At 29.8% G+C, this 4790-nt stretch overlaps 1 protein-coding gene across 4 annotated transcripts in view; it reads left to right on the top strand.

Moving 5' to 3' along the window:
* Positions 1-2165: 2165 nt before the first annotated feature.
* Positions 2166-4790, top strand: part of LOC119837593 (paired box protein Pax-5) — an 87775-nt gene continuing 85150 nt past the window's right edge. For all 4 annotated transcript variants that reach the window (XM_038363241.1, XM_038363243.1, XM_038363244.1 and 1 more), the window contains exon 1: positions 2166-2294. The gene's annotated coding sequence lies outside the window, so the exon portion shown is untranslated. The remainder of the gene's footprint in view (positions 2295-4790) is intronic.

Here is a 4790-nt window from a genome sequence, read left to right on the forward strand (position 1 = left end):
AATTAAGAAATATGTAAATCTCCTTGACAAATGTATCCAAATAGATACTGATTGATGATGAAAATCGTATCGTTATAAGTTGCGTAGTTCTGGTGCTCATGGTTAAAGAGACAAAAAGACAACGACCGACATTTAAATCTTATATCACCTTGGTAAAGTTTCTAAATATAATTGCATTAATCCACTATCGTCTCCCTTTTTTAAGCATTTTTAATAAACGATACTGACTGACTGACTGAAAGGGAAGCAAAGGGGATAAAAGCAAATAACCAGATCAGTGGAACATAATATGTAAAATGCCCCATGACCCACAAGGGGCTTTTGATCTTCAGACAGATGTTTGGATCTTATAGGCTATAGGGTTCCCTGAGTGACATAGGCATATGTATCACGGGAGAAGCCGTGGCGAACAGCTAGTATGTATAACATTTTTTTCATTGGATAGCCAGGCATTTTACTATAATCCCACCAGATGGTAAGTAGAGATGCGGTCTATGAATGGACATGCCTCTCTAGGTAGAGCCTATTCACTTATAATTTGTATAAAATGATGGTGGTACTACGTCTTTGTGTTAAGTCTCATATTAATTAATTATTAAATTATATTATAGTCAAGGAATTTCAGAATTTTTTAATGAATGTAAAATCTAATTTATTTCTCATTCATAAAGCAAAGCGTATGAATGCTACATAACTATAAATTAAAGAAAGAAATGGCAAATTTCACAAGTCTAATAAATATCGAAGTTGTTAAATAAAAATCTGTATTTAACTCTATTACAAGAGTTTCTGTATTTGTTTTTATCTAAAACTATTTCAAATACTATTTATGGAATAGTCTATGCTTATAACCGTAAATTGACAAATTTGTTTTGTCTTTTTCAAAATCTTAAATCATTAATATTTTATTCATACTAATATAGTCTGTGTTTGATATTTAGTTTAAACTACTACAGATTCGGAAAGTAGTTTCTACCAAGATGAAAATTCCTATAAAATATATAATATTCAGTTACATAACTATAAATCTATATATATAAAAGAAAGTGGTGTTAGTTACACTATTTATAACTAATGTAACATTATAACTGAACACACTACACACACTATTTATAACTGAACTAACACTATTTAGAACTGAAGAACGGATTAACCAACTGTCTGAAAATTTGTACAGAGGTAGCTTGGACCCAGGAGACGGACATAGGGTAGTTTTTATCCCGGAAATCCCACGGGAACGGGAACATGCGAGAAAAACCCCGGGTCTAAGTTTCCTGCGACTACGCGGGCGTGGCCGCGGGCGGATGGCTAGTTGTGTTATAATATTAAATCTTATTTTCAAAATCGTCAATTTCTAATCATAGATCAGTTTTCATCATGAATCCATTTACAGAAATGGGTTTAAGATAGTCCATATAGAAACAATAAGGAAAGAAATGTTGATAATTATTTTAATTAGCAAATCGATTATAGTTTATAACTTGTTATGGATATTTTAATAATATTTGGAGAACCGAAACAGCGGACATTTCAAATTCATAGCGTATTTCAGTAGCTAACATACTTTTCCAGAAGCAACTTTAAAACAACTTTAAAATAGAAACAAGTATAATATTTCACTTATCAAGCATATTTGTATTAGGTATAGCACTTTAATTTAATTTGAAGTCATACCGGGCAACTGAGCTGGTGTTTTGCCTGATAAGTGATCACCATTGCCCATGAATATTTACAAAGGCGCTGCCCGTTTTTAAGGGATGCCTAAGGAAAGGACAGAATGACTGGAAAGAAGGAATGGACCAGGAAACGCGAGGAAAAGGAAACGGGCCTTCTCCAGAATTGGTATTTAATTAATTTAATGTCATTAAAACGCATGGATATTACGTAGATAATTATGTATGCAATTTCATTATTATCAAATACAAACACAATATAAATAATATTTACATATCATTACATTATTTTTATTATTAAATGTTAACATTGTGTCGTATAATATGTCTCGAAAATACTATAAATCAAACCACAATAAACAGAAATCTGAAGATCCAATTAATTTTCCCCTTGAAGACTATCCCTAACCAAAAACTGTCATCATGAAGCTGCCTAATGATCGTTTTCCGTTAAGGTTTATATAAGTTGTGTCTGTGTGCGTGATGCGCAGGAGTGGTTATTGTTCCACTCAGTCGCATTTACGTTCCAACCGTCGCGCAACACAGACGTGCGCGCCAGAACAACTCAGTGTGTGTGTGTGTGCTTGTGTTAAATTATTTGTGTGTTTTCGCTGTACAGAGGTATGTTTTATGTTAGTTTATTGAATTGTGCGAGGCGTGCGTCGTATAGGAATCCAATTGGATCCGCTGGTTTGATAGGAAATTAAATTTTAAATTGGAAACGATAAAGTGCATTGTCGTTTAAGTCTTTTGTACGGGCGTCTTGGTCACTGAAAACGTGAAATTTATAAAAGTCATGTAAGTTGGATAAATAGTTTATTCACTTGTACCGAAGTTGTTATGAAATATTTTCATTTCGTTACGTTAATCTGAGCGTAATTTAAGGTATTGTTATCGTGACTGTGCTTTGGCCATGATTTTTTAAGGTTTGAGGTTTTATTGAATTTATAATGCAATACCAGAGAGACTATTTCCTGCAAGGAGTGGAAACTCTATATATAAATTATTAAGATATGTATATATGTATGTAATAAGCACATTGCAAAATTGTAATTAAATTAGTATATTTTATCATTAACTTAATGAATTTGTGCAAATTAAAAATTGAAAATATTTTAAATTCATAACTAAATAAAAAGAGGGGATAATTACGCAAACAGTACCAAAATTTGTAATAATTTAAATAGCACAATGACGTAACAAAACTACTTGTATTTGGTATGATATTCTAATAAGACCATAATGTTTTAAATTTACACTTCCAGTAATATTCTCATTAAATATTGAATGCCGGAAAACAAGGGTTTTGCTATATTTCCGACCTGAACATATTTATTTCATTTATAATCATTTTCATATAGTTTTAATGTAACGTTTAAATAGTCATATTCAAATAGTTTTATTTAAAAATTTGTTATGTTATTGAATGAAACTTTTGAATAATATAAATAGTTATTTCAGTATTAATTAATATTACAATTTAATTAAACTTTCCTTATATTAAAAAATTAATAATGCTCATACTAAAATTAAAATAAGGTAGGATAATTTATACCTCCATGAAAATAGAATTTTCCAGAACTTGCTAGAACATAAAAGGCATTAAACTGAGCATTGCCGACGGCTTCACGCTTTATTGTTATAAGTTATACTAGGTTTTAAAAATAATGTTACATATTAGTGATCTTTTACATAATCTATTTACACAATTTTGTTCACCTCAATAGAAAAGAAAATTTTGTATTAAAGTTTCATTGACAGCATGCAATAAAATTTATACAATATTTGCTAGCTACTCGTTCATTTCTTTCGTAAGTTTATTCAATCAAATACTATACCTTAGAGCGTGAATAAAGTATTTGATTTATTTGCTAGCAATATAATCTTAATATATATTACGTGTCACATTGTTTGTCCGTGATGGACTCCTAAACTACTTAACCGATTTTAATCAAATACAAACTATGTGCTGTTCGATCCAACTGTATAGGATAGTTTATTATAATTACGATATATGACTACTCGGGCGGAGCCGGGACGTGCAGCTAGTTAGTTTGTAACAAACAGTGCTTCAAGATATCTTTGCTAGATTGCAAAGAAACCTGTGTTTAAGATATCAATTCCTCTCCCATATATATCTAAGTAATGTATCAAATTAAAAGTCTAAAATCACAAAAAACTAAGGTTACAAAATTGATTATAAAATATGATAATAACAAATATGTTTTTAGCAAAGAAGTAGTTTTTCATAAAACATTTAAATACATAAATACGATTAGAATATTCTCTTTAAAACGAAACGTATTTACCTAATTGTTTTGAAGATAATTATGAAAAAATCTTGAAATTATGAAATTTTTATGTCGTAATAAAATTTCGTAATTAAATTATTGTTTCAATCTATCTTTTTATATTTAGTGTATTGTTTTATTGAAATCAAACATAATATAAAATATACTATTTATTTAAACCAAAATAATTTAAATTTAATCATTAGCAATTGTATAAATGTTATGAAGATATTTATGCAAATACAGTTTATAATTACTTATATATTTTTTGTCTCAAGGTCTTTATTTACATTAAATTATCATTAACGAAACCAAAATATAAGGAAATTAACTTTGGGAGTGTATTTAAAATAATAGTATTTTTTGAATCTACACTATTAAAAACTTTATCAGAATACTAGCATTAACGAGATATTACAGAAGCCTATGTTAGTAATTATTTCAAGTTCCACATAATCTGTTTGCGAAATTTCAGTCAAATCGGTTCAGTAGTTCTTATGGGAAAGAGTTATAAGTACTTATTTAGAAATTAAAAACTTTTCAACGGATTTTAAACGCGATTTATTCATTATATTATTAACCCGACGTTTCGAACACTTTACAGCGAGCGTGGTCACGGGGAGACTGAGATGTTATATGTCTTGAAGGTCATACAAAAATTGTTTGTGAACTACCTCCACCTATTTCTCCGCAGTTGGTATGTGGAGTATTTTTCTGGATGTTGGCAGTATTCGCTGATAGTGTCTTCTCTTTTGGTATGTTTGACATGGGGTTTTAAGTTCTTAATAACAGGATCCCAGGTGTTAGAAAGTTGTAAACCATCTTC

Source organism: Zerene cesonia, chromosome 28 (genome assembly GCF_012273895.1).
Source record: "Zerene cesonia ecotype Mississippi chromosome 28, Zerene_cesonia_1.1, whole genome shotgun sequence".
Taxonomy (NCBI): domain Eukaryota; kingdom Metazoa; phylum Arthropoda; class Insecta; order Lepidoptera; family Pieridae; genus Zerene; species Zerene cesonia.